Source organism: Rhinopithecus roxellana, chromosome 12 (genome assembly GCF_007565055.1).
Source record: "Rhinopithecus roxellana isolate Shanxi Qingling chromosome 12, ASM756505v1, whole genome shotgun sequence".
NCBI lineage: Eukaryota > Metazoa > Chordata > Mammalia > Primates > Cercopithecidae > Rhinopithecus > Rhinopithecus roxellana.
The window spans coordinates 89,641,720-89,666,519 of record NC_044560.1 but is presented as its reverse complement, the minus strand read 5'-3'; positions in this window follow the sequence as shown (position 1 = coordinate 89,666,519).

Genomic DNA, 24,800 nt, shown 5'->3' with positions numbered 1-24,800 from the left:
TCTCATCCCTAGATCCTTAACTACATCTGCAAAGACCCTTCTTCCAAATGAAGTCGCATTCACAGGTGCCCGGTGGACATATCTTTCTGGGGGCGGTGCACCTTTCAATCCACTCTACTGACTTGGCCATCTCCAAAGCTTTATGACTGACCACTATGCCTTAATGAAGAAGCCCTATGCTTCCATACCATGGGCTGAATGTGACTCACAGATATATTTGATTTGGTCTAATAATCTTTTAAGAGCAATTTGAATTGATCATGATTATTTAACAATTAGAAAAGATTTCATTTATGTGGCTGTATAAAGCAACATCGTCTCCCTTTCCTCCAGGAAAGCACTGAAAAGCAACAAGGAGAAAAATAAAAGTCTGTACATTTCACTTTTTGTTGAAACTAGAGGGCAGTTTTAATCACCAGACTCTAATTTATGTGAAAGGGCTGCCAAATCCAGCTGAGACTAAGCAGCATTTCAGTCAACGAAGAGGAGACAAAGAACTGAGCAGAGAAGTCTTAGCAATGAGAGGACTCATTGCTGGGAGATCTCAAAAGTCGTTGAAAAAAATTCATTCTATGAGGGCAAATGTCACAATCTAAGATACAAAAGCAGTGTGCAGATCTCTTGTTTATAACCATGAGTGTAGGAAAGGGAGTGAGCTGAGGTGGAAATAGTAGTTTCTCTGATCTAGTATGTTCAAAGAAGCAAAGGAGATGCAGCTAGAGGAAGAATCACACAGACAGCCATATTTGCAGGAAGTAGTCTATCTCTGTGCCAGTAGAGAATAAGAATATTTGCCAGGTGCAGTGGCTCACGCCTGTAATCCCAGCACTTTGGGAGGCCGAGGCGGGCAGATCACGAGGTCAGGAGATCAAGCACATCCTGGCTAACATGGTGAAACCCCGTTTCTACTAAAAATACAAAAAAAATTAGCCGGGCATGGTGGCAGGTGCCTGTGGTCCCAGCTACTTGGGAGGCTGAGGCAGGAGAATGGCGTCAACCCAGGAGGCGGAGCTTGCAGCAGGCCAAGATCATGCCACTGCACTCCAGCCTGGGCGACAGAGCAAGACTCTGTCTCAAAAAAAAAAAAAAAAAAAGAGAGAAAAAAAAGATAGAATATTTGTACTGTGAAAACAACCACTAGAACATTGCTTTGAACCTACCTGTTTATTGACCCTCCTTCCCCAGGGAGAAAGATTCTTTCAGGAAACTGAACTAATTCCCTAATGAGTAATAAAAAGGAACTGACATGTCATCAATACAAAGATGTTCTATGAAAAAGAGCAAAAGATCACTTACTAACACATAAAGAACATGCATCAGAAAAAAGTTGCCCCAGAGCACTTCGAAATTGTGAGTATGTTGGAGAACTTCTGTTTGCCCTTCATATCCACCGTCCATCCTGCTCCAGACTGACCTGTGCCTTGGGGAAGCTGACCCATGTGAATTGCCTCATTGGACTACCTTCTGTCTTCTGCTTCCCAATGTGACATGTTGGGAGAAACTAGAGGGGGGAAAAGTTATGTAGGGTTATTTATTCCCTTCCCTACTTGGTCACCTGCTTGACCTGAATCCCTTTAGAGAAGCCACTGGTTTCTAGGGAAGCCCCTTCACAGAGCTATCCTGTCTCCAGATTCTGGTAACCATTCTGTCACCTTGCCCCAGCAGACTCAGGGGTGGTGCTGTGGGTCCCCTAAAAAAAAGATATGGTAAAGTCCTAACCCACAGTACATTGGAAACAGACATGCATTGAGTGAAGATGATGTGAAGACAAACACAAGGAGAAGGCAGCCATGTGACTAGAGTGATGCATCTGGAAGCCAAGAAATGCCAAGGATCACTGGCATACACCAAAAGCTGGAAGAACAAGGAGGGATTTGCCTCTAGAGTCATCAGAGAGAGCATGGCCTTGCTGATACCTTGACTTCAGACTTCTAAGCTCCAAAACTGTGACCACCAGATTTCTGTTGTTTTTAGCCACCCAGTTTGTAGTGTTTTGTTTTGGCAGCCATAGGAAACTAGGGTAATAGAAATGGTAAGTTCTAGGTGCTGGCACTGCCACCTTCACATGAAACAAAGGGGGAATCAGAGAACAAAAAGCCCCTGCTGCTTGAGGGTGTCATGGAGAAGTAGTGGGAATAAGCTGGAAATGCCAGTGAAAAAATAAAAGTCATTAAATGAGACAAAGAAGAGAACTTTCAAATTCTAATCATATATGCTTATGTATATATTACTAATATTATATGTATGTTACATGTACTTAACTTTAATGAAGATATAATGGTTATAAACTATCTATGTACCAAATAAAGTAGAATCTACATGAAAAACAACAAAACTTATGGGAAATGCAAGGAGAACGAGAAACATACTAATAGTAGAAAATTTTATTTTTTTCTGTTTGACAGATTAAGTGGGTTAAAAGTAAATATAAGTAAAGTATAATCTGAATAATATAGTCAGCAAGGTATGATGTATGTGTCATATATGTACACACACACACACACATATATATATATATACACTCACACACATATATACATATCACAGAGAGTTATATAGAGAGATTTTCCATGGGCACTTAAAGGAAAACTGTAGCAGTTTTTCCCTCAATAAATTCTTCCCTCAAAAAATATAGTACAGAGATTATTTTCAGATAATAATTCAATTAGGTAGAAAATAACAACAAAATCAGATAACAGAAAGTCCCTGCTGCATGGGGGTATGGTGGAGAAGTAGTGGGAAAAAGCTAGAAATGTCAGAGAAAAAATGTGTGGTTTTAAATATTTAGCCTTAAATTCAATAAACAAGAATGAGAACAAAGCATCCAACCTGGAAAGTTAAAAAAAGAATCACAAAATGAGCCTAAAGAAAGAAGAGGAAAAAGTGAATAAAGTACCAAGAATAGTGTAATGAATTAGAAAACACAGAAAATGGAATGAGGATAGAATAAATAAAATTCAAAAAATATTTTAAAAGACAATAAAATAGATTAGTTTATATTCCTAATTAAAAAATTCAGAAAGCAAATATACATAAAATAGAAATAATAAAGAAGAATTAACACAGAGACAAAATTAATCATGAAAACTGTTCAACTCTACAAAACAAATTTGAAAACTGAAATGACTTAAATTTTCTAAGAAAATATAATATACCAAAATGATTCCAGAAGACATAAAGCATTTTAAATGTACTGATATTCATGGGAAAGTTGTCAAAGAGCTATCTTCCAAAAGGCACCAGGCCAAATGGTTTTACAAATAATTTGTTCTGCTTTAAAGAACAAATAATTCCAATATTCCAATATTAACTATTCAGCTCTAGAACATTGAAGAGAAAAAATCCATATTATTTTATGCATCAAGCAATACATTGGAGACAAATCCCAGTGAAGATTGAACCCAAAAGGAAATGCCACACTCATTTCACTTATGAATATTAATTTTAAAATCCAAAATAAGGCATTAGAAACAAAATTCATAGCACTTAAAAGTATAATAAATCATACTTAAGTGGAATTTATTCTAGGAATGCAAGGATGGTTTAACATTAAAAAACCAATTCAAGTGATTCATTATATTAAAATGATTGATCTATGAAAAAAAACCATCGGTTTTTTGTTTTTAAAAAACTCGATAAAATAGGAATAGATAGATATTTCCTTACGATGAAAAAATCTTTCTCAACTAAAAAATCAGCATCACAAATAATGGGGAAATGCTGGAAGATTTCCTGCTAAAGTCAGGAACAAGAGAAGAATTCCCACTTTCAGAACTATTATTTAATATTATACTAGAGGAAGAAACGAGTGCAATTAAATAAGAGGAAGAAATTAGAAGTATAAAAATTATAAAGGAGGAAATAAAGTTACAGTTCTCAGATGATATAACTCTATATCTGAAAAACCTTGGAAGATATACTTTGGAACTACTGTCAAACATAGGAAAATTCAGAAAAGTAGCAGGGTACAAGATGAACATAAAGAAATCACTAATTTTCATATATATATGTAAACAACCAGTTGTTTATATGAATGTAATGGAGGACATAATGGAAGAAATGAACTTATATCCTCCATTATGTCCTTAATTTTATAGATAAGTTTGTTTCTTCCATTATATCCTTCATTATATTCATACAAATGACCAGTTGTTTATATACACATGAATATAATGGGATATAATGGAAGAAACAAACTTATCTACAAAAAAACAAAAAGATAAAACAGCTAGCAATAAATTTAACAAGAAATGTCCAAGGCATATATATGAAAAACAAAACAAAGCAAAACTTAACAAAAAACCTACCTTTAACTGCCTTGGAAGGCTACTAAAAGAATCTTGAACAAATGAGTATCTGCTATATTCTTGATTTGGAAAATTTTATCCTATAACTATTTCATTTTCCCCCAAGTTAATTTTTTTCCAAGTTAATTTTTTTTCTAAGTTAATTTTTTTCTTTTTTTGTTTTTGTTTTTTCTTCTTGTGGAAAACAGGGTCTTGCTATGTTGCCCAGGCTGGTCTCAAACTCCTGGGCTTATGTGATCCTCTCACCTCTACCTCCCTAAGTGCTGGGATTATAGGCATGATCCACTGCGCCTGACCTAAGTTAATTTTTAAGCTTAACGTTATTCTTATAAAAATATCAATAGCTCTTTTTGGGAGGCGAGAAGGAGAATGGGGAACTGGGCAAGGAAATTGTAAACTTCATATAGAAAACTAAACAAGAACAAGCATCATCCTTTTTACTTCTTTTCAATTTGCTTCCTTTTACTCAAAATTGTGTTTTTAAAGAAATTTATCCATGTTGATACATATAGCTATATATCATGCATTCTAAATGTTGTATGCAGATACCATAATGTATTAGTTCTCCTGTTAGTGGATATTCAGATTGTTTCATGGATTGTGGAATGTCTTTTATGTTTCAGATCATTCTGTGTGTGTATGTGGGGGCAAGGGGCAGCCTGGGGCTCCTGCACCACCTAGGGAATATAAATTCAGACCTATACAGAAGAGTCACCTAGGATTCTGATTTCTTGCAGATGACTTAAAATTTATTTCCATCCATGGGCCTAGAAATCTGTCTGATGCTTCCTTGAACTGATGGAAATAATTTTTCTTGACCCTTGATGCTCTCACCTTGTGCAGGCAGAAGGCCACAGTGCAGCCCCTGGGATTTTTAAAATCCCAGTCCCAAGACACCTGGGTCCCAAGACACCTGGGACCAAGACACCTGGGACCACCATACTCTCGGTTTCTGCTTATGGCTTTGGCTTTGGGGTCTCTGCCAGATGCCTGGAGATCCCAGTTCTTTCTTTTAATCTCAACTTTGTGTTTGTAATCTTCATGTTGTATTTTACTTAGCATCTCTATGTGGCTGTAGGAGGTGGGAGGCCCTTTTATATCAGCTCCGTTCACTGCGTTGCCAGAAGTCCAGGATTTGCCCTGGGTCCCCAGGACATTCCATTTTGTCCAGTTGCTCCAGCCACTGAGGTCTTCTCATGTCCTGATTCTAGCTCCTGGCCTCCTTGCTGCCCCTCCTGGCCTCCTGCTCTGTCTGCCCCAGATGTCTTTATTCAGGCTGCAGAGAGATGGAGTCTGTGAATGTGCTATATACAGCACCTGGCACAGATGCTGCCCCCCATGAAAGTGTATGCTGGTTTAGGACATTAAAAACAGACACTGAGGGCAGTCTTTAAACTCTTCTCCAGGTTGACACTAACCCATTCATCAATATAGATAGTTGATGATTTTCAGACCCATGGCTTCCACTCCCAATTAGTCCATCTGTGTAGTGCCGGCCCTGGGCAGCTAGAACCTCTGTGTTGGGGGTGGGCTGGGGGGGAGTGGAAGGTGTAGGGAGAGAGGAGTAAACCTGAAAAAGGCCAGTCCAAGGCTGAGAAATACACTCCCTTGTGGGTTTGATCCGCAGGAGTCGTTGTCCACAGGCCAGAGGGGAAGCAGGTTGGATGTGACCAGCAGAATCTTCTGAAGGCTCTGATTTGGAATTTGGGCCCTGGCCAGAGAGGTCCCCTGAGTTCCTTCCTACCATAAAAGATTTTTCAGAACAAGGTTCAGGTGATGTAAGTGAAGCCAAAGCCGTGGAGGTGAGAGGAGTAACCAGGCAGAGGCCCAGGACAGTGCTCCTCTCCCAGGGCCCTGAGGGAGTCTGCAGCTTACTGAAACCCTGGGGGCCTGGCCCAGAGCCCTGAACACAGGCCAGGACTGAGCTCAGAGTGGCACAACAGCTTACATGTTCTACCCACCAGTGGGAGGGGTGGGTGGGGCTCCTGGTTCCCAGCCAGGTCCCAGGGCCTCCCAGTGGGTGGGATTGGGGCACAATGTGTGAGTAATGGGGGTGGTTCTCTGCCCAAGGCCAGAGCAAGACAGGCCCAAGAAATCATAGGTTCAAACCTGCCTGTGATCCAAGGCCCTCCCACAGAAGCTACCATCCTGTAATCCCAGGCCTTCTCTCTGAGGCCACTGAAACCTCAGACAAAGAGGTTTAGGCAAATAAGGAAGAAGCATCTTGAACATATAAATCACTATTGTTTCAGTCATTCTATGTCCACTACCTGGCCCATGTTCCTTTACAAATTCTGGTGGGGCCTGATGTCGGTGGCCCCGGTGCAGAGAATGACCCTGCCTGGAGTAGGTTGTGGGGGCTTGAAACTTCCCAGGGTGGGTAGTTGAAGAGGTTGCGGACCTGCTATGGTGAGGCATTACCACAGCCCTTCTGGACAAACTGGGCCATGCACTGGGACCAGGTCTCCCCTTTGTCCGGGGTTAGCCTTCCTTCATGGGTCACAGACAGGCGGCAGCATCTTGCCAGTCTCCGCATACATTCTCTGTGCACCCCAATTAGCAATGGGCAGAGAGAGAGAAGCTATCACTCAACCAAGATAGGCCTTTTGCTGGTACTTACCACGACATAGAAGCTGGGAGGCAGGAGGATGACCTCTGACATGACTCAGCTGGCAGTCTCTGAGGCAGAAGAACCCATTGGACTTTGGTGATCCCAGAACTTGAGAAATTGTACAGAGAAATTGATAGGGAAACCTCAAGCAAGGAGAAAGGTGTTTTCATGAATGGGCTGTGAAAAAAGGAATCCCTGGAAGAGAGTTACAGGACGTTTTGAGAGAGCATTTTAGAAAGATCTCTCTATAAACAAATGTTTTAGGGGAAAATATTAATTCATTTTAGGGGAGAATGTTAATTCATGGCATTATTCCCAAGTCCAAGAGTCCATATGTAATTCCACCTATGGTTGCACATAAGACATTTGGGAAGATGAGAATGTGCGTGGATTACAAGACACCAAACAAACCAACAGTGATGGAGACAGCATGCCCTGAGTTTGGAATGCCTTAGAGAGCCTGGCAGAAATGCAGGGATGTTCAGGGTTGTTTAGAAGGAGTGGGATTACCAGACACTCCTGGCAGAAAAGGATAAAGAGAAATCATCCTTCATATGTCTGGCAGGACTTACCAGATGGAGAGGACACATCTGGATCTCTGGGGCCTGGCCACTTGCCAGTGGCTGTTGGGGAGGAACCAATGGGAAGCCCAATGCGCTTGGACAATGTCACTCGCTTATAAGGACTCAGCGAAGCAGGATCTTCTGTAAAGTGCAGGACCATTTTGAGGAGATGGAGTTGAAATCATCATTCACTGGGCAGTGTTCATTCTTTGGTGCTATGTAGAAAGCAACTTTTTTTTTTTTTTGAGACAGGGTCCCTCCCTGTCACTCAGGATGGAGTGCAGTGTTGCAATCACGGGTCACTGCAACTTTGACCTCCTGGGCTCAAGCCATCCTCCCGCCTCAGTCTCCCGAGTAGCTGGGACTACAGGAGTGCACCATTACGCCTGGCTAATTTATTTATTTTTGTAGAAACGGGGCTCCAGTATGTTACCCAGGCTGGTCTCAAACTTCTGGGCTCAAGTGATCCCCTTATCTTGTCCTCCTAAGGTGCTGGGATTACAGGCGTGAACCACGGTACCTAGCCCATAGAGTACAACTTTCTGACAAGCAGGGAGCAGAGATCTAAAAAGGATGTCATCTTTACTAGAAGATTCAGTCTCAGAGCACTAAAGACATTGAGGGGATTTGGGGGATGCTTTAAGCAGTTTGTCAAATGTTATCCTAACAAGGAGCAAACTTCCCACAGATTTGATCTGTGTCTTGCTGCAGTAGGGGCTCCTGATAGCAAGGGGGCAGCCAAGAGCAGCCCTGGGGTGGAGAGGGAGGATAGAAATCACTGGCCCATGGACCCAGCCAGGGAACCAGGTAGAAGCTTGCAAGCAAGCATTCAGGACAGAGGGGGACCAGGAAGGCAGCACCCCAAATGCCTCTGAGAGCTCCAAGACTGCCTTCCCTCTACACACTGCTGCCATCTTGGAAGGATAGAGACCGTGCTAAGCCAGGAGGATCCCGGGAAAGGAAACCTGTGTTTTGGTTGTGGCCTAGCACATAACAAGGAGGAACCAACAGTGGTTCCAGGAATCTCATGTGTCCCCCATTCCCAGTGTAGGGGAAGCTGTCCAATTCCCAAGGTTGGCAGTTTCCATCGGGCCCCTCTTCTCTGCTTTTGTGGATGATCTATCTAGCACAGTGTTTCTCAGCCAGGGATAATTTTGACCCCCACCGACACTCCAAACTCCCCTCCACCCACCCCCCAACCCCGTGCCCCACTGAGCCCCATCCCTAGGGGATGTTTGGCATTGCCGGGAGATTGTTGGTTGTTACAACTTGTGGGAAGGGTGCTCTTAGCATCTAGTAGATGGAGGCCAGGGATGCTGCTAGGCATCCTACGATGCACAGGATGGCCTCACAACAAAAATTATCCATCTCAAAATGCCAACAGTGCTGAGGCTGAGAAACTCTGACCCAGAATTATCTTGCTGAGTTTGTTTTCAAAGGCAAGTGCCAGGTTTCAGGCTAATTTCGCCCTCAGTCTAGCCAACACCACCATCCCCAAGGCAAGATGTCCTGCGTACTTTCCTAGAATTGATGAGGAAAAATTACAGAGGATAAAATACACATCATTTCTCTGACTCTCTTACATCAGGGAAAACAAAATGTAAATTAAAATTTCAATCCATTATTCTGCCACACCTTCAACCTGCCAAGCTTTGAGGTGCCTAAGGACTTCCAACTCAACAATTTCAGTTTTCAGTTTAGTATTTTTTTTTTCTACTTTCAGCTTCATGCATCGATGTGGGGATGGAAGCTGGAAGTGTGGGAGTGGATGAGATCACTCACAGAGCATTCTCTGCAGAGTGGGAAGAGCAGAGGAACAAGGACAAAATCCCAAGGACTATAGACACTTAATAACGAGCCAAGGGGAGGAGGGGGGACAAAGAAATTCCTGAGGAAGGACAGGAAGGAGCAAAGTGAGAAGGGGGAGGAGAATTTAATTCAAACACATCGCACATTTTTAAAGCACTGACTATGTGTCAGGCACTGTGCTAGAATCCAGAGATACTGGTGTGTGGGGATTTAGGGAGTTCCAAGGAAAAGAGGGATCCATTCATTTATCGGTTCATTGTTTCATCCATCCGTTCATACCACAGCTATTTACTGAGTGCCTACTATGTGCCAGGCACTGTTCTGGATTCTGAGGCGGATATGTCAGTGGTGATCAAAACAAAAGTCCCCCCTCAGGCAGCTTGCACTCTGGTGAGGAGGACACAGAAGAACAAGGTGAAGAAACGTTGCTAAGAAGTGAATGGGAATGAGGGCTGAAAGGGGACTTCCATGGGGGACCACAGAGAGCAGTTCTGGTTGACTGATGGCTGAAGACACTGACTGCCAATGGCCCAGTGAGGAAAGAACAGCAGAAGGCCTAGCGCATAGTAGGCTCACCACATGTTGGACAAACAAGCCAGTTCCTGGGTCACTGCCTAGAAACAGCCTCGATCTCATTCCCTAGTGATTTATTATTTCAACTGCTGCCTTTGTCTTTGCGCTTCTTCTGAAAAGTTTTGTGTAAAGTAGGAAATAGAAAGTGCTGGGGTAGTCCTAGATTTAGAAGAGGGAAAGGAGGTATTTATTATTCCTTTAGTATAAGACAAGGCACAGTACCAGGAAAGGAATAATCAAAGTTGACAGCTCAGAGGAGATGACAGGAAATGGTTTGGAGGAGTCTCCTTTGGTCACGAATGCTAAGAGAATTTCTGCCAAACCAGGGAGTTAACTGTGAGAGATTTTGCCTCAGAAACATGTCTAATTTCATTTTTAAAACCCTTCTAGTAGAGGTGAAGCAGGCTTGTATCTGTGGATTATACCACCCCAGGAGGGCTTCATAACAGACATGAAAATAAATTAGTTATGACAGTCACTTCCTGAAGTCGGCAATGCTAGTTCTCATTTGAGATCCAGTGGCCATCAGCGCCGCAGTTAAAGAAGTTTAGAAGAGACTTTGAGTGGGTGTATTTTAGAGCCTGGATTCAGAGACTGGAAGAAAGTCCACAGTGCTGCTAAGACCTCCAAGCATGACGAGAGCAAGAGTTGTTCCTTGTGGGCTTGTTTGAAGTAAAAAGGATCTGGATACCCACTTCTGATGAGACTTGACATTCACACCAAGTCTGGGGCCCGGAGGCCTATGTGTTGGACCTGTGTTTGCCCTGTGTGACCACGGGCTGAGCGCTTGCCCTTCTGAGCTTCTGCACAAGCAGGGCATTGGATCCATAATCTGTGAGCCCTAGAAGTGACCTGCTCTTGTTTTGTCCTGTCCTCATTTGTCTGCTAATAGCATCTCCATTTCCCTTGGGCAGCCCCATCTTTCATCCTATCCTGTGCTTGTAGGCCTGTCAATCAAGTTCTCTTCACCTCTCCTGGCTAAGGGGAGTCACATGATCCAAGCTCTGCCAATCAGACTCTCCCTCGGGAAGGAATCTGAATCTTGAACAGAGCAACACCAGGTCAAATGCCAGTGGGAACTGTTGGCACCACAGCCCTGGGTCTCTGCAGCTGCTCTGCTCTCCATCTTTTTTGAAGTTTTTCCTTCAATCTTGTGAATGACGTCATTCCTCCTACTGAGAATTCCCTCTTTGCCTACGTTGGTAAACATTACTCCTGTTGCTTACAACCAACGAATTCTAATGTTATGTAGCCCTTTGAGCTTTGAAATTTGGGGGAAATAAATGTGCCTCACAGCTTTCCTGTAGAGATTAAATGAAATAATGTACATGATGGTGCCTGTTAGGGCAGGTACTGTCAGGGTGAGTTCCCGCCTCTTCCTTGCCTCCATGACTTGTCTATTGAACATGCCATTGGTGGTGAATCTTTCTTCACTACATCCTCATGAGACTCTTTTGTAGAAATTAAAAGGAGAAAGGGTTATTGTGGGGAATAAATGAGGTCATTCATTGTATTCATTTGGCAAATATTTAATGAGCACCTGCTCTGTGACAGGCCCTTCTAGGCACTAGAGACACATCCATGAACAAGACCAAGGCCCTGCTCTCAAGGAGTTTACATTATAGGGGGAGAGCCAGACAGTAAACAGATATTAGGTTTCGATGGGGGTGGTCAGTGAATGTGTTTCTCTGGAGGTGACAAATGGGCAGCAATATGATTGAAGTGAGGGAGGAAGACATTCTATTTTTTAACTTTTAAGTTCAGGGGTATATGTGCAGGTTTGTTACATAGGTAAATGTGTGTCACAGGGGTTCATTGTGCAGATTATTTTCTCACCCAGGTATTAGGCCTAGTACCCATTAGTTATATCTCCTGATCCTCTCCCTCCTCTCACTCCCCACCCTTCGATAGGCCCCAGTGTTTGTTCTTCCCCTCTATGTGTCATGTGTTCTCAGCATTTAGCTTCCACTTGTAAGTGAGAACACGTGGTATTTGGTTTTCTGTTCTTGTGTTGTGTTAGTTTGCTACGGATAATGGCCTCTAGCTCCAGTTATGTTCCTGCAAAGGACATGATCTCATTCTTTTTTTACGGCTGCATAGTATTCCATTGTGTATATGTACCATATTTTCTTTATCCAGTCTGTCATTGATGGGCATTTAGATTGATTCCATGTCTTTGCTATTGTGAATAGTACTGCAATGAACATAAACATGTATGTGTCTTTATAACAGAATGATTTATATTCCTTTGGATATATACCCATTAATGGGATTGCTGGGTCAAATGTTATTTCTGTCTTTGGGTCATTGAGGAATCGCCACACTGTCTCCCACAATGGTTGAACTATGTGCATTCCCACCAACAGTATGTAAGCATTCCTTTGCCAACATCCATTATTTTTTGATTTTTAAAAAATAGTCATTCTGACTGGTGTGAGATGGTATCTCGTGGTTTTGATTTACATTTCTCTAATGATCAGTGATGTTGAGTTTTTTTCATATGATTTTTGGTCACATATATGTTATGTCTTTTTTTGAATAGTGTCTGTTCATGTCCTTTGCCCACCTTTAACAGGTTGTTTGGTGTTTTTTTTTTCTTGTAAATTTGTTTAAGTTCCTTATAGATACTGGATATTAGACCTTTGTCAGATGTGTAGTTTGCAAAATTTTTCTCCCATTCTTAGGTTGTCTATCTGTTGATAGTTTCTTTTGCTATGCAGAAACTCTTTAGTTTAATTAGACCCCATTTGTCAATTTTTGCTTTTGTTGCATTTGCCTTTGGCATCTTCATCACGAAATCTTTGCCTGGGTCTGTCCTGAATGGTATTGCCTAGTTGAGAAGACATTTTAATTTCTAAAGGAAGAGCTTTCCAAGCTATGGGGGCAGCAAGTGCAAAGGCCCTGAGGGGGAAAATGTGCTTAGTGTACCAAAGAACAGCCAGGAGACCAGTGTGGTTACAGCACAGTGAGTGGGAGGAGAACAGTAAGAAAAGAGGCTGGAGAAGTAGCAGCAAGGGCTCTACAGCCTCCCTGTCAAGTGGCCAGTCCTGCCACTGCTTGCACACCTTCAGGGATGGGGAGCTTAATTCTACCTGAGGTGATATTGCCTATATTTGGACAGGCTTTTTAGAGTCAGGGTCTTGCTCTGTTGCCCAACCTGAGTGCGGTGGCATGATCATAGCTCCCTGCAGCCTCAAACTCCTGGGCTACAGCAATCCTCCCCCTTCAGCCTCCGGAGTAACTGGGACTAGAGGTGTGTACCACCACACCCGACTAATTTATTTATTTTTGTAGAGGTGGGGTCTTGTTATGCTGTCCAGGGTGGTCTTGAACTCCAGGCCTCAAGTGATCCTCCTGCCTTGGCCTCCCGAAGTGCTGAGGATGAGCCACTATTTTGCCTCTTGAAGCTCCCCAGGACCTATCTGCCCTCACCTCTCTTGGCCAACCTCTTGGAGATCTGAGCTCTTCATACCTTCATTTTATTTCCTTGAGGTATCCCTCAGATTATTTGAGTCTCTTTGTAATTTTTCAGGATATTCCCTCCCTTGACCCCCTTTATTCTAGGCAGAATGCTTTTATTAATTCTGCCTGGGATGAGTTTGTTTTTTATGGCAGCCCATTACACACCTGTCACTGCTAATCACACCAGGCTTCTCTTTTGTGTAAGAGGCTGCTCTGGCAGCTCTCCCTGGATCTCCTCTTCTCCTCCTATAGGGCCATCGGTTTGTAAGATAAGTTCAGGATACATTTATTTCTGTTAAAGTCCTCTTGTTGAATCAAGCCCACTAATCCAGCAAGTCAGACCTTATGAGATCCTGATTCCATCACCCAACATATTTACTATTTCTCTATTTTTTGGCCACCCACAAGTCTCATCCCAAAGCCACTGTCTCATCTGTGCATAAATATGCCTGGGTTGGCCTTGGCTGGGTGCCAGATTCTGCCCAAGAGCTGCATATGCAGAGACCCCTTTGGGGAATCTACAATCTAGTTTGGTGGAGGACACAAAAACAGGTCATTCCAGCACAGCACAACGTGTAAGTCCTGTGGGAACCTGGTGTGGGTGGGTGCCAGGAAACACAAGCAGAGGCAACATGGACCAGATATCTGCTAGGAGTCCAACTGGGAGGAAAGGCATTCCTGGAAGAAAGTACAGCACAGCAAGGCAAGGAGACAGGAAAGTTAGTCTTGTGTTCAGGGAACTACACACAGAACGGTGCATCTGGTGCAGGCCACTGAGTACATAGAAGCCCTGCCTGGCTGGAAAAGGTGGATGGCAGAGAATATCAGTAGCTTGAGTGCTTCTCAGGAGCCAGCTGAATCCAGGGAAGTCTCAGTTTTCAATATCAACACAACTTGTGGGATTTCTGCAGTGGCACCTCCGGGCACACAATACTCATTTATCAGGGCTACCATTGGAGATATCCACACAGCAGATGCTCCTCTCTTGAAGGGTTTCCCTATGAGCCCCACCAGGGCTAGGACAGGCTTGGCAACTTCTGGGCTTGTGAGAGCTGGTCAGGAACACTCAGTTCTCACTCAATACACTCCATGGTCTTGATTCAAATTTTCCCCAGTCCTCCCACCTTCCCTTTGGCTCTAGGCTTGTCTCTGTAAGATCCTTGAAATTCTGGGGGCCCAGAATGACTTATGTTCTGAAATTAGCACCTTAGCCCAGCAGCATTCTGTCTTGCAAAACCACCGCTCTGCCAGCTTCACATGAAGGAGCCATTTAATATGCAGCTGAGAAACAGCCCTACAAAGCAGAGAAGATAAGGTGGGAATGTTGAATATTCATTTTTGTGGTTAGAGGGTGTTTTTCCTATGATTCTGTTATTCAAATTAGCTTGGATTGTAACTTCCATTTCAACAACAAATGCTTAAAGAAACACAACAGGAAAATCCCCACTTTCTCTCCTGAGATCTCCTCCAAAGTGACCAGCCCCCCAGAATACTTCACCTTGAAGCCAGTGACCATGGCTGATTCATTTCTTCCACCCTCACAGGCCTAACCCAGCAGACAGGAGGAGGATGGAGGAGAGCGAGCTAGTCCTCCAAAGATTCTGGTCTCTGGGTCCTGGCGTCAGTGCCCACAGTCCCAAGACCTGCCATTTGATCTATGGCCTTTGACGAGCAGTGGGCCAGCCTGATCCTCAACCCAGCTAAGGAAGTAACTGAGAACCACTCCCCTGTGTTCCCAGTGGGACGTGGGAAACCCATTCATTCCACTAGACCTGGAAACTGAGCCTCAGACCAGATAGCACCAATCAAAGATGAAAACATGAGCAGTAGTCAGCATTTACATGGTAATAAAATATTTTTGCATCCATCCATAGCTTTTCTTCTCCCCTGACATCTCTTGGTTCCATTCTGGATAGACCCTCACGTAACAATTTCTGTCTTCACTCTTGCTCCTTTCCAGTCTCCACGTGGCAGCCAGGGTGATTTTTTTTTTTTTTTTTTTTTTTTTTTTTTTTTTTTTTGAGACAGAGTCTTGCTCTGCCACCCAGGCTGGAGTGCAGTGGCGGGATCTCAGCTCACTGCAAGCTCCTCCTCCCGGGTTTACGCCATTCTCCTGCCTCAGCCTCCCGAGTAGCTGGGACTACAGGCGCCCACCTCGTCGCCCGGCTAGTTTTTTTTTTTTTGTATTTTTAAGTAGAGACAGGGTTTCACCGTATTAGCCAGGATGGTCTCGATCTCCTGACCTCGTGATCCACCCGTCTCGGCCTCCCAAAGTGCTGGGATTACAGGCTTGAGCCACCGCACCCGGCCTGGTGATTTTTAATTGGATCATGTCACCCCTACCTAAAAATCTTATGTGATTTCCCATTGAGCTTAGGATAAAATCTCTGGCCTCTGAACCCCTCTTCTGCTCTTGTGTTTTCCATTCACTGTGCTTCTGCTACCAGTTCCTGGAGTCTGCCAAGCTCTTCTCTGCCCCAGCACCTTTGCACCGGCTGTCCTCTATCCTGGACGTGATTTCCAGTTCTCCTCGTGGTTGGCTTCATCTCTTCTTTCAGCTTTAATATCACCTCCTCAGAGAGGCCTTCCCAGATCTCCTGTGTGCATTCGTTTCCCTATATGAATTTATTCTAGCATGCTCTTCATTTCCTTCCTAGCCTTCCTAGGCACAATCTGTAATGATTTGTTTCTTTGTCCTCTGTCTCCCCTATGACAAGGCAAGTTCCCCTAGGGCAGGGATGTTCTTTATCTTTGTCATCACCGCATCCTCAGGACCCAGCACAGTCTGGATAGACATTGACCAAATGAACTTACTGAGTGCCAACTATGTGTCAAGTTCCTCATTTAATCTTTACGGTAATCTGAGGAACATGGTCAATATCCCCCATTATAGACGCTAAATCAACACTTCGATGTTACACAGCGGCCGAACAAGACACTGAACCTAAGTTACTTAACCCCACAGTCTGTGTTCTTTCCATGGACTCCTCTGTGCCTGAAGCCCCAAGTCCTGATTTTGCTACTTACTGTCTGTAGGACGTAGAGCAAGGCCCCAACGTTTTGAACCTCCGTTTGCTCATATGTAAAATGTGGGCCTTAGTAAAATCTGCCCCTGTACTGTAGAGTGGCATAGACTCTGAAGCCGGGTCGTTGGGGTTCACCAGCCAGCTACCAGCTGTCTGACATTGAGTGAGTGACTTCACCTCCCTATGCCTCAGTTTTATAATCTGTAAAATGGGCATAAGTGATGGTATTTGTAAAGATCACGTGAACAAATGTCTGTAGAGCCCGTTTTCACCTACACAGTTGTGAAAGGGTTAGCTGTTGTTATCAGGAGTTGGCATATATGAACTTTATTGCTTTCCAAATCCCTTCACATTCCAGCCTCACAAAAGCCCCCGGAGATGAACAGAAAAGGCTTTATTTTCCTATTTTATGGAGGAGTAAACGGAGGCTGTAGAGGTCTTGCTGAGAGTCTCCATTCCCGACAACCTGGAAACCCCAAACTCGAAGCCAGGTCCTGAGCAGCCCAGCGCTCTCTCCTGCGAGTCTCTGCGGCTTCTTCTCTGACTTCGTGCCGGATGTCCGCGCTCCCGCTCCCGCCCCACCTGCCTTGCTTCTGCTGATCTGTCTTTTGCTCCATTAGGCAGGGCCGCGGCCCCTGGCCCTGCGAGGCGCTCTGCACCCTCTGCGCACTCCAGCTGCCCGCGCCCGCCCGACCCCGCCCGAGAGGTGACGGCAAAGTGAATTAGCGCGCAGTCGAGGGCATGGGGGCGCCGAGGTGCCCGGCAGCTCCGCGGGCGCAGCACTTCCCGGCCTGATATTTGCACAAAGTGCTCTCAGGGCCTCTTTACATTTGCACTTGGCCGGGGAGTTAGCGTTTCCGCCGAGCGCGACTTCTCCAAAGGGCGCTCGCATCCTGTGTTTGAGGAACGGAGACGAATACTTCCCGCCGCTCTCCGGATCGCGTCTCCCTGTCCCCGTGTCCCCCGCCCGCTCTCGCCACCGCCGCCCCCCGCGCTCTGGCTCGCTCTCATCCTGGGCGCGCTCCCCTTTAAGTTCTTCGCGTCTGTCTTCCTCCCGTCCACGCTGTCTCTCTGGTCCCTTCGGCTCCTGGCTCCTTCCATCTCCGCCTCTCTCCATCTGTATCTCTCCCAGGTCCAACTCTCTGCCTCTCTCTCCCGGTCTCTGTCTTTACTTCCGTTTCTCTCAATCTCCCAGTCTCACTCTCTCCATCCTGGCTGGGTCCTCTCTAACCCTCCCGCCCCCATTTTTCCTCCGGTCTCTCCCTCCTCCTCTCGCTCAACAATAAGGATGCCGGTCTCAGCTCAGGCCTCGCATTCCTATGGTTGATGCCTACACGGTGGTTTGGAGCGAAGCCTTGTTCCCATGTACTTTTCAGGTCCTTTCAGAGGGTTCTTGGAGATCTAGGAGAATAGAAGGGAAGGGGCCTCAGGTCCTATCTGGGCCAGGCCCCCATTATCCATGTGGCTTTTGCTGGCTGACCATTCCAATGGTATTAACTCGGCACTGCCTCTTTTGCCACTGGGCCCCCTTCTCCCAAACACAGCTCTCCAACACTGTTCTAAAACTGGCTAAAAATTCCTTCTGGTAAATTCCAGACCTTCAGCTTCTCTTAGCAGGCGGCACCTCCAAACCAGACTCTCCCACCTGATGGACCAGGAAATACTGATGCCCCCATCCTTACTCACCCTCCGAACAGCCAAGTGACCCCTGGGGCATCTGGAGTTCTTGGGCTGGTTGTCTCTGGCAGGGAGCAGCCTGGGCTGGGGCTCCTTGGAGGGATTTAAGGAGGGCACCCTGAGTTTCCTGAGAGTGTCCGGCAGGATGTGTGGCATCTGGCACTCCCTGCTCTGCTGAAAGGGGCTGGGTGTGGTCAAGGAAGTTCCCTCCCCCTTGGACACTTACAGCAGTGGATTGCAGAGCACACTGCTGTTCAGGTCATCAAGGGCCCCTTAGAGTGTCTGTAGTTTGTGCTCCAGGTGTCCACGGTGTCCTCAGCCCAGGCTGGGGTCAAGGAGGTGGGGGGCTGCGGTGGGGGGCGGGGGCGGCGAGATCCAGTGACCCTGGATCTGATTTCACATGCGGTTGGATATTTCTGCCCTTCCTGCTTTGCCCATTTAGAGGCATCCAGGACCACTGCAGGCTGACTCCTTCAACAGTGCGTTTCTGGTCTGCAGACCGGATCTGCATGGTTATTTTGAAATGCTTGATGGGGAAAAGTTTGATTGGTTCCTACACCCACTGGCTTTAGCAAAAGAAATTCCAACGTTACTTTTTGCAACAAAGAAACGACCCATTCAATTCTGTAAATCTAATTTCAATCATTGCATTAAATACTCACCTAAAACTGATTATAAATATTTTATCACACGTGAGAGCAAACTTTCTCATTGATGGTGCCTGTCAGGAATTTGAAAAGCTCCTCGTTAAAAGTTTTGCTTATTTCTGTGGAGTCAGTTGATCAATTGTGTGTAATCATTTCCAGCATAAAACCTGATATTTAAAAAACAATGTTTCCAGAAGCAAATTCAAGTTTCTCATTAAAACATTTGAAATGATTTAATTTGGAAGTTATATACAAATTCAATATTTAATATCTTCCCTAGTATTTTGTATTTTATATTTCTTATAATTTTATTTCATAAAAAATGTAATTAATTTTTAGAAGCTTCTCAATGGATCTACACAAGATCTGTAGAGCGAAAGAATTGGTCTTGTGGTGAGATGGTGATAGCCGATGGAAATTTTCTGAGGATTTGTGTGATCTCTGAGGACAGAGGTTCCCCCACCCCACGAAATAGAAAGAGAGGGGCCCTGGCATTTGGGCCTCCCCCGCTGTGCCTCTCCTTGCTGCAGTGTAGCCCAAGCTCAGCCCCAGATTCCACTCCAAGAGAGGTGAATTCCCCCGTGAGTTCCAGATACAGGCCATATCGCCCAGCAGAAATGCTGCCCAGCTTTCTGCCAGCACCAGCGCGGCTTGACCACACCTGCTGCTGCTCTGTATGCCACTGCGGTGCCCAAGGCAGTAGTTTACACAGGCGGCAGCAGACACTCTCCCTCAAGCTGGGAGGGAGGGATTGCTCCTGTGGGGGCCTTGCTTGGAGAGCTCCCCAGCATTGCAGATTCCAGGCAGAAAATGGCTGTCCCTTCAACCTGCCTTCCTGGGGACTGAACCACCCTGGTGCACGCAGAAATATGGGTACCTTGTCACCCTAGACACCCTTTCTGATTTGCACATCAGGAGATTTGCATGAACTAGAGGAAGAGGACCTAGCTTGAGTGAAAGGCAGGGGTCCAAATCCCAGCTCTATCCCTTGCTATCTTATGACTTTAACCTCCACCTCATCAGTCATTCTCTCTAGGCCCCAGTTTCCACATAGGTACTAGGAGGCATTAATACTTCCGTTGCAGAATTATAAGAAGCAATTGAGGAGGTGTATGTAAAACGCTTTATAGTATGTCAACTATAGAGTGCTGTAGACATGGAGAGGTTGTGGTCATCGCTGTCAGCAAAGCTGGGTACCCTAACTCCTGCTGGACCACGAGTGATCATTGCAAACTCTGTAGGAGCAATTTCACAGCCAGGAGCATGCTGGAGTTCCACTGGCAATGGCTGGGTGGTGGTGGTGGTGGTGGTGGTGGCGGGGTGGGGGGATGCTTCCTGGCAGCGGATGACTTCTGTTCCAAAATCCAGCTCCAAATTAGAATCTCCCATAACATGTTAGAGCCTGGCACTTTCATTCATTAAACAAACATTGACTTATTTATTGTTAAGTTGCTTCTCTCTTTTTTCCCATTCTGAAAGTGAATACATGCTCATTCTAGAATGTTTAGAAATACAGATATGCTGAAAGAAGAAAATTAGAGTCACCCCGGATCCTACCACCACTAATGAATGTCTTGAGCACACGCACATCTCCCCACACTCCTTCAAATACATTTTAGTTAAATGTTATATTATAGAATACCTGCTGTTCTGTAATTGGCATTTAAGAAAAAAATCTAACAATAATTGAATATTTACTAGGTCATAAACTATCCTTCTACAATATCATAAAAATCACTGCCTAGCTGTCCATACCATTAAACATTCAGTGGTGTCTATGTGTGCAGAGCCCTGAGCAAGCCTCTCTTAGGGAGAGAGGGGTGAGTAGACCCATCTCTGTCTGCCCCCTGGGAACTCACCATCCTGCAAAGGAAATCACACCAGGGAGATGGAACCTGCTGTGACATAAGACAGGTACTTCACCCTGCAGAGGGTGCCAGGAAGGAGACGTCATTTCCAAAAGAGGGAGCAGGGAAGGTACCCTGGAGGAGAGGACTGGCCTACAAGGTAGGCTGGATTTAAGCCTGGAGAAATGCGGAAGAAATCCTGGGTGTCAGGAGGAATGTGAGGTAGAGGAGTGGGTAAACCGGCATATCTTCAGAAACATGACAGAATCAAACTATATTCTCTGTGCTTGTGTGAAAGCTGGTAAAAGGGGTGGGGCTTTGCATCAGAATTGGTGAGCTAAAACCTGTTATCCCACCGAAGAATAGGAATCTTTGAGAGCAGGGTTATATTGGTGACCTTGGGCAAATCACATAACCTTAAAATGTTAAAGCAGGAGAAGCTCAGTGATTTCCTTCTAACATCACGTTTGACACATGGAGAATTGAGGCCCAGAATAGGGAGTGACTTACCTGAGATGTGGCAGCAACTGTTGGAAGTGATGCTAGGAGCTGGTGGACTGCTCCAAGGGCAAGGACTAAGGACCAAATTGTTCATAGAAGTCCACCCAACACTTGGCATAGAGCTGCACTCCCACATCAGGCTCATTAAACTGAGCTAAGCCACTGTCACTAACCAGCCTAGCTTTGCAGCCTTGTCTTGGGGAAGACCTTGAGAAAGAATGAATACGCCATGCTTCCTATGACCCACTTGTGGTACAGTCAAGAGGTAAGTATTAATTCCCCCCTACCCCAACTCCACTTGGGAGGGCTCCTATCTGAGTCATGGTCTTTTGGTTAGAAAGAACAGATCCGCTCAAATCAAACTGTCTCAAATAGAAGAAAGTTTATTGCAAGAACACATGAAATTCTCTTGGAATTCAAGGATGGGAACCATAAGGCAGCCATGAATGGGAATTGGAGCTGAGACCTGAGAAACTCTTGGGGGTCAAAGCGTTCTGTTTTCTTCTTGAACCCCACCCAGTCCCCAGGCTAACAATTCATCTTTCTAAGCAGGCATCCAACCATCCATCTATGCAACTATCCCATCTATCTATCTATCTATCTATCTATCTATCTATCTATCTATCTATCTATCTATCTATATCTACCTATCCATCCAGTTAAATGTTCCATGAGCCTCTGCCCTCCAGTGAGCATCTCTCATGAGCTATTGCATATGGTAGTGGAGACAGAAATGGACGAGCACAATCCTTGCTCTCAAGGAGCTCACAGTCCAACAGAAAATTGCTGTCATATTTATTTATCTTCTCATTCTTTAGCAAGCATTGCTGTGTGCCTGACTGGGCTTGGCATTGGGGATACAGAGAGGAATGAGGCAGCCACATCCCTCTCATGGATTTAATCATGATATAATCTGATTGGTGCTAAAAAGAGAAATTGATTGGTTGATTAACTGATATTCTGCCTTGTTCCATAAAAGATTTAAGATTTAAAGATATATAGATTAAGACTCTGGGACAGTTATCAATGTGGAACTGTTTTGCAATTCTATTGTTGGGGTCATAGGGCCAGAGCACACCCTTGTAGATGGGAGTAGGGTTTGCACAAAAGGAAATGAAAATGTCCATTGTCAGCCTTGTAAGAAAGATGTCATTCCTGCAGCAGGAAATGAGGACTTTGGTAAGCAGGCCTTCACTGGGCATAAGAAAAAGACTTTTCTATTTCAGGTACTAGGGGCAGTTTGTTCCGGACTCTATGGTGTGGAGATCCCTAGAACATTCCTAGAAGTGGTGGGGTGGGGTGGAGGGTAAGCATCCCTGGACCCCTTGGGGGCTGGCCAGGGAAAGGCTTAGAGCCTTTTTGGAAGGGACTCTGGGGCAGGTCTGGGTCTGGGCCATCCTTTTTTCTATGGCACTTCCTTCCTTTATTGTCAAGGTGACCATACAGTTGATGGTCCAAATCAGCACACCCTAGAGAGTGAAAGGGGAGCTAGTAATAATTACACTCAGATTGCCAGAATAAATAGGGACATGTAATCACTTGCTGGTCGCTAACCCTTCAGTAAGGTGTCTTTAAAAGTTATAGACTGGCTTTGCCATTTGAGGAGAAATTGGGAAGGAAGTGTATTCATGCTTGAGGCCCATGAAAATATTTGAATTCTGGAAGAAATTATTGATTCCAAAATATGAAAAAGAAAACTACAAGATTTCTTTTAAAAGGTGTTTAATTAAATGCCTCTAAAACACTAGTTCAACTTTGTTAATGGCTAAATTCATAAAAATTGCTTTACATTTGAAACAAGTTTGCAGATTTGATTTTCTCTTTTCTCCAAGATCCTGAAGAATGCACAATGGTTGCTGAGAAATCATAGCTGAACATAAATCAGTTGCTCATAACCAAATTATTACAGAAGTCAAATTAGAAAAATCTTTTCAAAATATTTTTATAGCAAGAAATTATTAATTGAAGTATATGGATGTGTTTTCATATGCATGTTTTTATGCATGGTAGGGCCTTCAAAAATCAGTATAACCAGAGTCAGTGAAAGTCTTTAAAAGGTCCTGAGCACAGGCAGGGGCGCTGTGGTGCTCAACTCTGGGGATGTCACAGCTTCACAGACATCCATGATGGTTTTCCCATGCTTTTACATCCGTGCAGAATCATTCTGGGCTATATGAATGGCACCATTGATTGTGCAGTGCACCACAGCCTACATGACTGTACAAGGTGACACTGGACACAATGCTGGGCAGGGGGCCTCTTCCAGAAGCCAAAGAGTTGGCACTGAACAGGGTAGTCTCTAGGGAGGACAGCTTTACCCAGCAGACAATGCGGTGACAAGAGCAGGAGGGCAGAGTGGGAAACACTCAGTGTGTGGGAGCCAGGTCTTAGTTCTCCATTTGGTCACCGTCCAGCAGGGGAGACAGGCCTGCACACGACTGGGGTCAGAGGTGGGGACTATACAAAGGCTACGGCAGCAGCCAGAAAGAGTGCAGTGGGGGGCTAGGGGTGAGAGAGGGAAAGTAATCCCAAATGAAGGGACTGGGGAGGTTGTATAATAAGGGTTGCCTCACTCTGAGTCTTAGAGCACTGCAAGAATTTATTCAGGCAGAGAGCCAGGGGTGGCCGGCACAGGGTACAGGGCACACTGGGGGCCCTGGGGTGCTCTGCCAGCCTGCTCCGCTGGCCCTTTCCCTGCCGAAAGATGTCAGCCATCAGGTGCTGTTAAACTCCAGCTGGACAAAACCCGCTGGACGGGAAAGTGGGGTGTGACTTGGCTGGAAGCAAAGGTGTTGGGAAGGATTCTGCCTTTGTTCTGACACCAGCTCCTGTCTTCGCAGAGCGTGTTGCTTCAGGAGACTGTGCTGGAACTGCCTCTCCCTCAACTCTGTTTCAGGGCTTCCCAGCCAAAGAGGAATTTTTTTTCTTTTTGCTATAAAACAGCTTCCTTGTTTATTGTAAGTCTGTAAAACCTCTCCTGATGGGGAAAGAAGTGTGCAAATGTTTAAAATGAATGAGGACTTGCTGACCCAGCTTCAGAACTGGACGGGGCTGTAGAGGTGGCTGCGGCCAGCCCCTGATTTGAAGGGAGGAAGCTATTTTCCCTTTTCTATTGATGAGGAAACTAAGGCAAAGAGGTTAAATGCCTTGTATGGGGTCTCCCAGTGATGATTATTGAAGCCAGAATCCTAGCCCCAGTCTGTCAGGCATAGTGGCAGAGGTGACATTTGAGCTAGATTTTATTGTTGGGAGGATTTCAACTTGCAAAGATGGGAAGGGAAAGATTTTAGGCTAAGGGGTCAGGATGAACAAAGGTGGGGAGCAGATGACGGTGACAGCCATCCTACGTTAAAATGAGCTGACATTTTTTTGGAGCCAGGCCAGGTTTTTTAGTGCTTTACTTGTATTAGCTCATTTAATTCTCACAACGACATTATAAAATAGATATGATGGGCCGGGCACGGTGACTTATGCCTGTAGTCCCAGCATTTTGGGAGGCTGAGGCGGGTGGATCACGAGGTCAGGAGTTCGAGACCAGCCTGGCCGACATGGTGAAACCCTGTCTCTACTAAAATACAAAAGTTAGGCGAGTGTGGTGGTACGCACCTGTAATCCCAGCTACTCCGGAGCCGAGGCAGGAGAATGGCTTGAACCCGGGAGGCGGAGGTTGCAGTGGGCTGAGATCATGCCACTGCACTCCAGCCTGGGCAGCAGAGCAAGACTCCGTCTCAAAAATAAAAAAAAAGGAAAAAGGTATAATGAATCCCATTTTATGGA